The 13,544-nt window shown below is 33.2% G+C and overlaps 1 non-coding gene across 1 annotated transcript; it reads left to right on the top strand.

The window, feature by feature from the left end:
- Positions 1 to 11,135: 11,135 nt before the first annotated feature.
- Positions 11,136 to 11,242, top strand: LOC128039361 (small nucleolar RNA R71). The gene has a single exon (XR_008193865.1). It is a non-coding gene; the product is annotated as a small nucleolar RNA R71 (small nucleolar RNA).
- The last annotated feature ends 2,302 nt before the right edge of the window (positions 11,243 to 13,544 follow it).

Genomic DNA, 13,544 nt, shown 5'->3' on the forward strand with positions numbered 1-13,544 from the left:
TCCTAGATAACAAAGCGGGTTTAAAAATGACATAAACATATTTTCTTTGGATCGATTGAGCTTCCAGGCCTACTGCATTAATTAGATCCTTTGAAAACCAATTTTGAGTTGTATGGCCTATATGTTTTTGGAAAGAACCCATGAAATTCATAGCTTATCTTAAATAATTGTTTTTGTGACCTGTTGAACCTTGAAATCTTAGCCTTGCTTACATTGGATGTGTTTTGAAATTTATGTTTAGGGGAGTCCAAGAAGATCATGGGGTGTAAAATAGTCAAAGATGAGTTACATATACATAAATATGCTCTAAAAGGTACTTTTTGAGTTGAAAAAAAAAAGAGTGTACCATTGGGCACAAGTGTTGAAAAGAAAAGAGTTGGTGGGTGATTACAAATTTTTTGGATGTCAAGGTAAGCTAGGTTTAAGGTTATTGAACCTAAAATATCTATTTTTCTCCATACCTTAACCGTAGCCCTGTTACAACCTTTACTAAGACCTATTGATTTAAAACCGCTAAGTTAACTACATTAGTGGAGAGGGAAAAATCAAGTCAACATACGAAGACATGTGTTAAATCTGAGGAATGCTGCTTAGTTAATTTAGGAAATTAATCTTTTATGTTTGAACTTACTCCAATCTTAAAATTAGTTGTTCAAATCATGATATATTAGCATATTAGTTACTTGAATAAATATTGGATGGTATGTGATGTACGAACTACATATTTACAGAATTGATTTGAGAATAAAATTTCGCTTTTTATAACTTCTTAAATGAATACAAATTCTATATGATGACATGTTTTAGCATTACTCGGGATGAGCAATGATTTAAGTTTGGTGGTGTGTAAACTCCAAAATATATACATATTTCAGCACTCTTTTATTTATAAACTATGCTAATTCCGAGTACAAATATAACACTTTCTACGGTTTTATACTTGATTTCATGATATTTTATTATTTCCATGGGAATGTGTTAAGTTTATGAAATTTGTGTGAAATGCATGTTATTTTGTTATTTTTTGGTATTAATTGATCTAAGAAAAAGGATGGCAGAATTTTAGTTGTATTTAGGTCTTAGACAGGTAAAGGTTGAATGGATGATAAATGCAATCAAATGGACTTCAATTGGTGATAATCCGAAATGAACCCCAAAAGGCCCAATATTGCCTAAATAAGAAGACCAAATCCAATTACCCAAATTTACCAAAAATAAGTTGGAAAAATTCACTACTAAAATTAGTAGTCTCTAACCATTCATTCAAAACTTCCACAAATAGTATATTTGACCCAATATTTACCAAAAGAAAACCATCATAATATCTTCATTGAAAAATGACCTTCTATAACCCATCAACTGCTAAAAATACTAGTAAAAAATCAACACAATTTGACCACATGTTGGCCGGCCATACAAAAAGAGAACAAAGATAACTTTCTTATTGACAATAGCAAGGAAGACTCATTATTCCTCACACCAACGAATGACAACCACTAAGAGAGGGAATAAAGGTAACTTCCTTGCTAAATTTAACAAAGAAGACTCATGCCTCTACCATACAAGGGATGACATGATCATGAGAGATTATGGGAGATTTATTTGCTATTTTATGCGTGGGCACATCAGCTATAAAAAGAGGCCTTCATCCATCATTCAAAGGCATCAAAAATCAGAAATATAATCTTTTACGCACTTTCACACCATTCTTTCATATTCATTTTTAAGTGTTCTTACCCTATTCATGGTCGAAATGAGAGCAGTGAGGAGATTGACTTGAATATGTTTAGGTGATTTTAACTTAATGATAAGGAGCAAAATCCACCATAGGAACCTGCAAAGAGCAGCCGCAGATTGCCCCCTGCTTTCAGCTATTTACTCTTTGCATTGTGAAGTGGTCTTTGATAGCCCTCTCGGCTACTCTTTCTTATCCTTCTCTTAATTCTTAAATTATTATTTTCTATGTCGGAAGACAAGATTGCATCTCATCTTTATAGTTTCAGTTTAATATGACATGACTTAATTTTGTTTATTCAAAATGTATATGAATCTTGATTTGAGTTCATTGGTATTTTTTTTCTAAATATTCTGTACAAATGATTATTTTATTTATTTAGGTTTAATTAATGTTTATACTTGTGAATGTATGGCCAACATTTGTAGGCAATTGAATTAACTATTTAATCTAGGATGAGATAATAGTTAGTAGACGTAAAACCTGAATGATGTATATCATGTCGATTTTGGAAGATAATTGTTGTATGCATAAATTGTGTAAATTCCAGAGAGGGTGATTTCTAAGTTAGTTTTTTGACAAAGGGATATGCTAATTAACTTTGGAACAAAATAGGACTTTGGGATGAGCCTATGCCTTAATTAAATTGGTTTAGTGATTTTTCATATTGCCAAAAATTATTCATAATATTCTTTTTATTTATACTAATGAATTCTTGTTAAAGTGAAATATTTTATTTTAGTCTATTCATGTTCGTTATATTATCCATTGTGTTTATTTCTTGTAAGGCATGTTGTTTTATTTTGTGGATGTTTGAATTATGATTATAATCTTTACTTACAATTATAACTTTCATCAACGATATTTTTCTTATTTTTTTTAAACCAATTGATTAAAATTAAATTTGCAAATAATTACCACACAGTCCCTATAGAGATGGTACTCTTTTACTCACGACTTATTACTTGTACGATCATGTACACTTGCACATAATCACGCGATGACATGAACCCCTGGTATAAGTGCTTCCGCCCTAGGACATCGAATGCACTAACTAAATGTTATGCTCAGGTGTCGAGGTTCGGCTTATGGTCATACCCCGGATGATAGTGGTCATCGCAATTTGAAACCAGTGCCTGAAACTGAACAATGTGTACCTATTGATGCTTCGAGGACATCATAATAGGAGCTTTGTAATGAACTAGTGAACCCACCACACAATCGTGCAGTAGGACTTTCTGTTTTTTCTTCGGTTCCCACATTAGTCGCAATAATGGTAAAAGATGGACCAACTCCATTAGCCTTGAAAAACTTGACATATAACTCCATTATAGCATTTTCTACTTGAGCATTATGATGATATGACCGCGTCCAGCTCGAGCTCATCTTTCACATTAAATAACTCCTACTTAAAAGGGTCAATTGTTGCCAGATACTTACATTGCGAGCTCAAAATTCTTCCCCGGCTCGAACCCTCAACTTTCCTCTTAATTCTAGTCTATAGCTCACGCAATTGGATGGTACGATTGAAGGAAATTCCACAGATTGGGCACTTGCAAATTCAACCTTAACTTTTATATTCCGAATTTGATCATCAGAGTATATGACGAATTTCACTCGTCTACTCATTTTAATCTAAAATGAACTAGATATTTAGAACAAAAAATTCTTCATATGGTTATCTAAAGAAATGCAGACGACACTCGCAGTGCAACTCTTCAATGTTTGATATGAATTTGCTGCGTGTTTAAGTTCTGCATATTTTGGTACTTTCATAGTAAAATAGAACAAGGAGAGAGGGAATACATGCTTCCAAATACGTTTCAGAAGACACGCTTTCTGTTGGTTCATAGGTATGCCCCGTGGTGCAGTGGAAAAATATTTCGACAATTGTGAACCAATGGTCCATGTACGAGGAATGAATCGAGTTGAAACAAGGGCCGAAAATATACCTTTCAAAAATTAAAAAGTGATGAATGACATTGTTGATAGGATCCCTTTTGGAGATATCAATTCCAAGCAGCAAAAATAACGTCTCGGCCTCTACGTAATCCATCTAGTCAAAGAATGAAGAACAAATTTCTCTTAAACTTTTCGAATAGAATTTTCAAGAACGGCTGTTAGACCCTTTTTTTTCTTAATAACCCTAACACACTAAGGGATTATACCCTTATTATTAGAGAAACAAATGGAAAGTTAGGAAAAATATTATATTTTTTCCAAAAGAATATCACTTTCCATGTTCTTTATATTTTGACCGAAATTATTATAACCGCTTATATTAATAATTTTGGTAAAATATATAATTAATATTTTGTATGAATCAAATTCATATATTAATTTTATCTATGTTCTCTATTTATGTAAAACTTGTTTGCATATATAATGTGTTTAATATTTAACTATCAATTTAAATTAATTCAACAATTAATTTAATTCATGTGACAGTCAAAGACAATACCAAATGTATTTTGATTATGTTCACTTCAACTATAGGGTGTGACCTGTAGACTCTTGTAATGTTGGTAGTAATACTAGAAAATTTTTAACATTAGAAGCAATGAGTGACATCTAGCAATGCATTATTGCTACCCAAGTTACAAGAAGTCATGATTTGACATAACTTTTCTGTGATAATCTTTTCATGTATTATATCATTTTATCCTTAATATCTAGATTTGGACACAAGTCATGGAATAGTCACACTTGTATAGTTCAATATCATATTTCTTGATTTTTCTCAAAAGATTACAATAAACAAAGAAGTGTGACATCTCATATCAACTTATTCGAGCATGGCCATGCATTTCTGGTCTCACTCCATCAAGAGGCCTAATATATTGCTCCCATTATGTATAAGATATTATTTTCTTACTCTATGTTATGTATTGTATGCATCAACATAGGTTTCTTTTTTGGCAGTAGTGGTAAGAGGCATATGCAACTAGCAGTTGCAAATGTTGATTGACCAATATTGGTTGTTTTTATGTAATTTAACATTATGCTTGGAAGTAATGACCAGTACTGGTTGTTTATGCCTAATTTAATTTAGCTTAGTAAATAATGCAGTGACAATAAACATAAGACTCAAAGGACAAATTTGATCATTTAAGCATATGATTTCCCCATTGCAATTTGGATAAATGTACTTTACAAAAGCATATGATTGGCCTATACACCATTCATGCTATACCAGCCAAAAACCAGAATATGAGTGAGCTATACATGAACCACAAAAAAAATCCAACATATTGGTTTTCAATACAAAAAAGTAACATTCAACATTGGTGTATTCCAAAACTAGAATGTTCTAGGCTCAAAATGTGACTACCATATTTTGTTCCACAAGCAGAATGTTATAGGCTCAAAATGTTGTAGGTAGAATTCCTTACACCGTCCTTTTTGGATCACGAGCTATCGTGAGATGGTCCTGCAAAACAGAAAACAGATACAAGATAAATGTTGTAGGCCAAGCTAGTTTTGGCACGTATAACCGTCATATGAGATGCAAATAGATAAATTAAATTATGGCACCCTGAATAAAATGATTTGCTTGACAAAGGAACTTTGTAGACAAAAAAACTATTGCAATAAGAGACTTGTGTTGTATGACCTATTTGCAGAAGGTTATATGCACAGTCATGAAGAGAATTATGACATGATTTGGCATACAACATAAAGAAAAGGATAGCATCCCTAGTTCCAGAGAAATCACAACAGATATATATAATGAAACTGCATCTTTTCCATGTAAGATTGCACAAGTTCAATAGCAAGTTATTACTATGAACCACAAGACAAACAACAAAAGTAATTCAGAACAAAATACGATGATTTATTCATGTTTCCTGTAACAAATTCTTGTGTTCCCAGATGGTCGAGAGGAGCCTTTCGCTTGTTATTTGGCGACTTGGGTGTTGAAGAAGTTTGTCCACTACCATCTTGGCATGAAGCTACCATCATGCTCCTTGTGGTTCTACCAGACTACAAAAGTATTTTATATTAATATTAAAACAATATACAATGTTTGATCAATAGTAAAAGGAAGAAACTCACATCTCTCCCTTAGATTTATCTGAGGTAGTCAACCTTTTAATGGAAGATTTCCCGTTTACTCTATTGTTACTTAAGAACAACATTGTACCTGTTTCGAATTTGTGCAAGACCACTTGTTATGGCCATGTTGGCCATATTTAGTACATGTCATGAGTAGATCTTTCCTACTCAAATAGCTAGGCTTTAATTTTTTTTGGTTCATCTTTGGTCATCCTCCTATTCTTTTTGGGCCTTCCAGGCATCTTCCTTTCAATAGGAGGTAGCATTAACTCAATACCAATTATTTCCCAATCATGTGGCCCATTTATGGGTTGCATTGAAAAATAGTAAGCTTTCCTGTAAGTATCAATGTGTTGATATTCATGCAGATATTCATCCGGTTGAAACCTTAACCGATACATGGCAGCACATGCATGAGAAAATGGAATCCCACTGATTTGCCAACTTCTACAACTACATATCCTTTGACTTAGGTCCACTGTATATTGGTAACTTCCTTTCCTTAACTCACATCCATTTTCACCATTCAATATAAGTTGCCACTCTACACACACCTTCTTGTTGGCATCAAACTTATCTTTCACCAATGGACCATAATTTTGCTTCCATCCATTACATAACTTCCTTTTTTGTACTATCCTAGTCACCATCTTGGTCTTAATATCCTCAAGCATTCTGATAATGCTTTTAAACCTAGCTTTAACAATGCTTGAATTAAATCTTCACTCAAATTGTTGTCAACTATATTTGATTTACAAGTAGTCCCCAAAAATTCCCTAGTCCACATCTTTGGAGACTTTTTCATCAAATTATCGTAAGCATCATTATCTTTCTTCTCCAGTTCTACACAGATCCTCCCACTCCCTTTTACTCTTGCACTTCATAATTTGCCAAAAATCACACTCATAAGATTTCCCTCACTTATTCCCTGACCAATTTGCAAACACGTGCCTCGCACAATTCCTATGCTCCACCCTTAGACGTATGCCAGAAATTGTAATCTCAATGCCCTAATTCAAAAAAATGAACCAATAGGTTGTTAGAAAATTTTAGTTAAATATAAATAATAAAATCAAAAAACAATACTAACCTTAAATTTTCATATTCACAAACCTTTTGTTGGTCACTGATAATTGTGTACCCATACCCATCTTCCAAGCCCAAATCTGTTGATAGGAGACTGAGAAACTAGGCCCATGAATCAGTGCACTCCACTTCAACCACAACCCATCTAATAGGAAACATTTGGTTGTTTACGTCCCTTCCAATAGCTATGAGAAATTCACTCTTAAATGGGCCTTTTAGGAAGGAACCATCTAGCCCAATAAGTGGCTTAAACCCTCTTTCCAGCCTCTCTTTAGTGCGTCAAAGTACACATAATACCTCTTAAAATGTGGAAGGAAGTCTGTTGTCACCCTTTGAACAACCATTTTTGTTGTGCTTCCTAGCATATTTGACCTTAACTCATAAGCATAGTCTCACAATAAGCCAAATTCCTCCTTATGATTTCCAGCCATTTTCTCCTTCACTATTTTCTTTACTCTATAACAATAGTTAATGGTAACATTTACATTCATCTCAGAAGCACATCTTTGAATTTCCCTCACCTTTATCTGAGGGTTATCATTGATAGTTGCTTCAAAATGTAGGACAGTCATAGCAGCAATCACCATTTTGTTCTTAAAACTAACCGAACAATGATGCTCATCTTGAAACGTCTTTATTTGCAAGCATTTCGCATTACGACTACAGCTAGCCTTAATTCTCCATGGACAGTTAGGGGAAGCAATGCACCTCACAACAACTTTTTTCGGTTCATTCTTCATAAACTTTAGTTGTCTTCTACATTCTTTGGAGCACTTTCACATTGCACTCTTAAATTGTTTGCCATCATTAAAAAACGTTCCCAAACTAAATTTTAACTTATCACTATATAAGGGAAACTCTATCCTTCTCTCACCATCTTCTTGTTCTTCAACTTCATCAGACCCAACCAAGCTTCCATTTTCATCTGAGTCTTATACCTCAGTCATATTCTCATCCTCCTCTTCTCAACTACTTACAGCAGCAACATTATCCACTTCATCTGATGCTGCAAAATCACCAGTATATTCATCAACAACAACTTCACTATCATTATCCTCTGTAATAGTAGACCCTAAACTAATTCGTCCACCACTTTCCACACCACCATACTCATCTACCTCAATACCAATAGTAGACACACCCTCCCCATCAACTTGTACCCCTCATACATCACCCTCCCCAACAGATTCTACCATTTCGAGATCACCTTCACCATCATATTCTAACCATTAATCATCACCATCCCCATCAACTTCTACCCCTTCAACATCACCTTCCCCAACAGTTAACAGAAAAAATTCGTCTATAATTATAAGGTTATCAACGTCATGTTCAACATATAGGTTAATCTCCTTAAACTTGACCTAAAAGTCTAACGTAGCTATGGTGGAAATGTCATCATAAATCACCCTTAGATTATTTTGTAACCCTATTGTACCAGGCTCATGAAAATATATTAACATGACAGTGTTAAACCCTAACCCAATTTTCACTATTTTACATAATTCAAAATAATATATTGTGTCTGGGTCCTCTTTAAGCCTAATCACTTCACCGCTTACATATCTAACATATGGGTCCTTTACAAAGTGCTCATCCACATGCAAAATAATATAATATTCCTCACTTGATGACATCTGCAAAGCATAAACAAACAAATTTGTAAGAAAAAAACATTCAAAAAAAAATACAAAACTCACTACCTAGATCGAGACCACTTCTTTGAATACAATACAAAATAGTAACAAATGTTTACTATTTCAACATCTTTTTGCTTGAATAACAGAAATCAACAACATGGAGACCACTGTTGCATCACAAATCGACAAAACAAACCCTACATTGTGGCACTAGATTTGCAATAATAAATCACAAATAACCATATACAATTTTAACAACAGCTTTATCAACAACATCGGGACCACTGTCGCATCACAAATCAACAAAACAAACCCTACATTGTGGCATTGAAATTGCAATAATAAATCTCAAATAACCAACAAACCAAACCAGAAATGGAAATTATTTTCCCAATAAACCAAATAAGAAAGCACTTACATTTCGATTTTGGGTTACGGAAATTGCTCAGCATTGTTGAAGCTTTTTTTGTTTCTAAAAGTTTTAGGGATTTAGTGATTTAGTTCATAAAATTTTTAGGGATTTAAAGGATCCTTTGAAATGCCAACGATTTATGGATTTCAAGATTTAGGGATTCAATGAAGATTTCGAATGTTATGGATTTGGGATTTCACAATTTGGGGATTTTTGAATTTTGGAAAAAAAGTTTTGAATTTGGGGGTTTGAGATGATTCAGGGGATTTAAGGTTTTTCTTGTTTTATGTTTATTAAATTTGTTTAATTTTTTTTGCCACGTTAGCATTATTATTTAAATGTCTACCACGTCATCAGTCAATTGGAATGCCACATAGACCAAGTTTTTTTACCAGTTGTTGACAAACAATCAATAGATGGTTACCATTTCAACTGGGTTGATGTTTGAAAATTTTGTTACGTTGGGGGAGGAAATCAGAAAAAAAGGTTAGGGGCATATATCCAAAATCCCTCAAAGGTTGAGGGCTTTTTTACAATTATTCCTTAATTTTTTTGTCTTTTTTAGCATTTAACTTACGTTTTTTGTCAAATCACCCTAAAATAGATGAAGTTAACTTTTTTAACTTTGCTAATATACGTGGAACCTATTGCCATTTAATTAATTTTTAAAAAAAAATTTAAAATTTTAAAAATTCAAAAAAATTATAATATTTTTTCAATTTTAAAATTAATTAATGCTAATGTGTCATCTACATGGGAATACACATATATAACACACTAGCAAAGTTAATAGATGTTAAAAAATTTACTGATTTGACTATAAAAATTAAATGATAAGTGTAAATTAAAATACTTGTGCAAAGATATTTGCTCGGATGGGCCAAAATTACAAAAGGATGAAAACATATAAACAAATAAAATGATATATGATCCAAAATTCCAAATTTTAGTGTTATTGTAGAAGACAAGATGTTCTATTTTGAGATGCTCTAATTCTATTGCAAAGAGCTTGTGAAGGTTATGTTATCGACTTTCGATATACCAAATTAAGGTTTGGATATGTATGCAAAAGATAATGGAATATATAATATACTAATTTAAAGGATCTTTATAACATCAACGACTTATCCATGGCTGATTTTACTAGGACAACTTAAGAAGATATCTTTTATATATTATAATTGAAAGTGTTGAGGTTACTTACTTATTACAACTTGTAACTAACGATGTAACAAGTAGTAAAAATAGAAAGCATATGAATACCATCAAACATTTACACAGTTCAGTATCAATTTATATTTATCAAGCCTTACCCAATAAAGAATCAACTATAAATTTATAGTACAAATTATAATTTAAGCTTAATCAATTATTCAATTATTGCAATCCCACCCATACATTTACAAATAAACTCCCTCGCCAACTAGGCACTTTCTTTAGAAAGCTCAAGAGCATAGCTGCTAGAACAATTTAGCTACAATAATTTGCAGTCAATAAAGTTCTTAGTAATGTACAGGAATGAGCATATTCAAATAAATATTATCCATGGAAGAATGAAGCCTAAACATAAAGACTTTGGAATGCAACTTCGCGCAGCTCAATAAAATCAATTTTAATATTCAATTTGTCGCCTATATCAATTATTCTTAAATTTCTTGGTAAAATGATGCTTAATCTTCAAGTCTTTTGTTCATGTAACACCTTTAATCCATCCTAAGTGTAGGTACGGATACGAGATGCTACTAGAACATGTACAAGCAGTAATCTTAGAAACTATTTAATAATTAAAGTATAAAATATTTTAATAAAATCATTAGAACAAGTTTTAGTCCTATTGAAGGCTTTAAAAACAATTTATAACATGTCTCAGCTCAAGTTACGCTCACGAAAGAGGTCACGAACCTTCAAATTATCCTTGGAGCTTAAAAACACACATGTAGGACACTGTAGTATAAATACAAGTAGGGGGATGTACCAATACATCTCCCTACTACTGTAGCATTTTACATTTTATCTTACTTGTTTTGATACCTAAGGCCCAAGTACCAAAACAACTATGCAAGACCCAAAAATCACCTAGAAACTCACTTGTTTTGGCACCTAGAAGCTGTTGGCAAAATCCATTTAAGAAAATGGTTTATTGTAACAACAAAAGTTTAAACATTTTCTAAAATAGGCTGGTTTTGATATTTGTGTCCAATAATGAAAGCCATACATCGGCCATTTTCTAACTAATTCCTTGAAGTGCTCCCATGCTTCGTATAATGTATCATCTTTAGATTGCCTGAACAATGTGATGTCATTCCTCAGCTTGGCATTAATGTTGGAAGGATTGTACCTAAGCAAAAATCTCTGACACAATTCATTCCAAGATGCCACCGTACCTGATGGTAATGCATTCAACCATGATCTGGCATGATCTCGCATTGAATAAGAGAATAATTTTAATTTAAAAGCATCTTCAGGAACACTTGCTGCCTGAATGAGTCACAAACTTCAAGAAAAAGTCTCAAGTGCAATCTGGGATCTTCAGTTGGTAAACCACTAAACTACCCTACTGTTTGCAGCATCTGAAACATTACTGGTTTTAATATGTAGCCTAACAATTCCTGGACTTAGATCACCCAAAGCAGGCACTACATGTTCTCTGATGGGTCTATCTCTGTCATCTAAGATTTGAGGAATACCAACATTCCTTTCATTCTAGAGTATCTGATCTTCTCTGATTGGATCATTTATAATCCTATCCATTTCTCTTAATCCTTTCCTTCTTCACCTTAATGTCCTTTCAATCTCAGGATCAAAACAATATTTTGTATCCTCTTGAATACTTCTTCTCATACACTAGTATAAACTTGAAAAATCAAATAAAATGTAATTAACTGTTCTAACAAAAATAACATGAATAATAACAAATCAACTTTTCACCAATGTTGTCGATCCCCAGCAACAATGCCAAAAAATTGTTTCGTGTAAATAACTAATACAATTGTGGAAGTGTACACGTCATTCAAGTAATAAAGTGATAAGTAAGTATCGTATCCATAAGGATCGAAAATTGGTAAGAGATTGATTAAGTTATTATAATCCTATTAACTATAATAAATAACAAGAAATACTCTTAAATTGAATAAGATGTTGGTATAATGAATTAATGTAATTTAATGCTAAAAATAGAGAATTTATATGAAAAATAAAATGTAGTGGCAAATTACAGAGAAAAGCAAGAGTAATTCTATTGTTGAATGAGTAGGGCTGGAATTATTCAAGTGAAATGCTAATATCAAAATAAAGTCATGGTAAAATATTGTCTAACCAACTGCTCAGAGAATTAATACTGTAACCTACCTCTTTCGATAGCTAGATTTTAAGCTAAAACTATAAGTTATTGTATGTCTACAGAACTCTAGATTAATAACTGCAATCAACGTTCTTCTTTCCAAAAAAAAAAGGAACATCTATGTCTAGAGTGCTACGAATATTCACTTATATCAAACGATTCTAGATCTAGTATATTTAACCTTTTTAGAATTAAAAATATATCGATGAACACGACATACAATCAACTATGTATAGAGCTTGCATGCATGTATTTAAAATAGGCATAAATAGAATGAAACAATGATATAGACAATATCAAATCATGGGCATTAAAGATGATAATATCCACCCAAATAACTTTATCCCAGAAAAGATTTAGTTCATGGGTGGAAAAGCACCAAATTTAAATCATTCATCAACATTTAATGAAGTTTAAACCATAGACATCAGGAAAACTAAAGGTAGAACTGCAGGATTTCTCGCCACACTCTAGCTTCTCTTTTATCTTCCGATTGTACATGAATCCAGGATAGATGTCTCTTCCCCTTCTTCACGTCTGTATTTTGCTCTCTGCAGCTGCTACCCTTTCTTTCTCTTAAATTCTCCGAAGTAGTTTTTCTCTGTATAGAGAGAGGATTATTGTCACCGATCTCTTTCTCACACAAATTCTCCTCCCTTTTTTTTTCTTCCATCTCATTCTTTTATTGGGTAGATCCATTATTATACAAGCATATTGTCCCTTATTCGAGCCCTAGAGGGCTTTAAATCACTTTATAAGTGTTTTGGGAATAAATCGGGAACATTTGAACATTTAAGAAAAAGTCAAAAAAATTCAACTACAAGGGTCACACGGCCGTGTGACTCACAAAGCTGAGACACACGCCCATGTCTCAGGCCGTGTAACTCTAGAAATAGGGACACATGGCTGTGTCGTAGCCCGTGTTCGTGCACGTGTAACTCTCTGACTTGGGTCACACGGCCAAGCCACACGCCTGTATGCTAGGATGTGTGCTAGCTGACTTGCTCCTTAAGCACTCAACAGATGGCACACGGCTATGTCACCCAGCCGTGTGTCTCACACGGCCAAGTGACATGCCCGTGTGTCTGGCTGTGTGGACCTAAAATGTACCTTAAACAAAAATTTTACATATTCCTACTTGTTTCAACATTAAGCAGCTCAAAAACCAATCATTTAACCTGTTCAAAATACGATGAAGCATACTGCGAACATGCCAAAACAGTCATCTTAGGTGCCTAACCAATGTACCCTCATTGGTACCACAAGTTATAACAT

The sequence above is a fragment of the Gossypium raimondii genome, chromosome 2 (genome assembly GCF_025698545.1).
Source record: "Gossypium raimondii isolate GPD5lz chromosome 2, ASM2569854v1, whole genome shotgun sequence".
NCBI classification, from domain to species: domain Eukaryota; kingdom Viridiplantae; phylum Streptophyta; class Magnoliopsida; order Malvales; family Malvaceae; genus Gossypium; species Gossypium raimondii.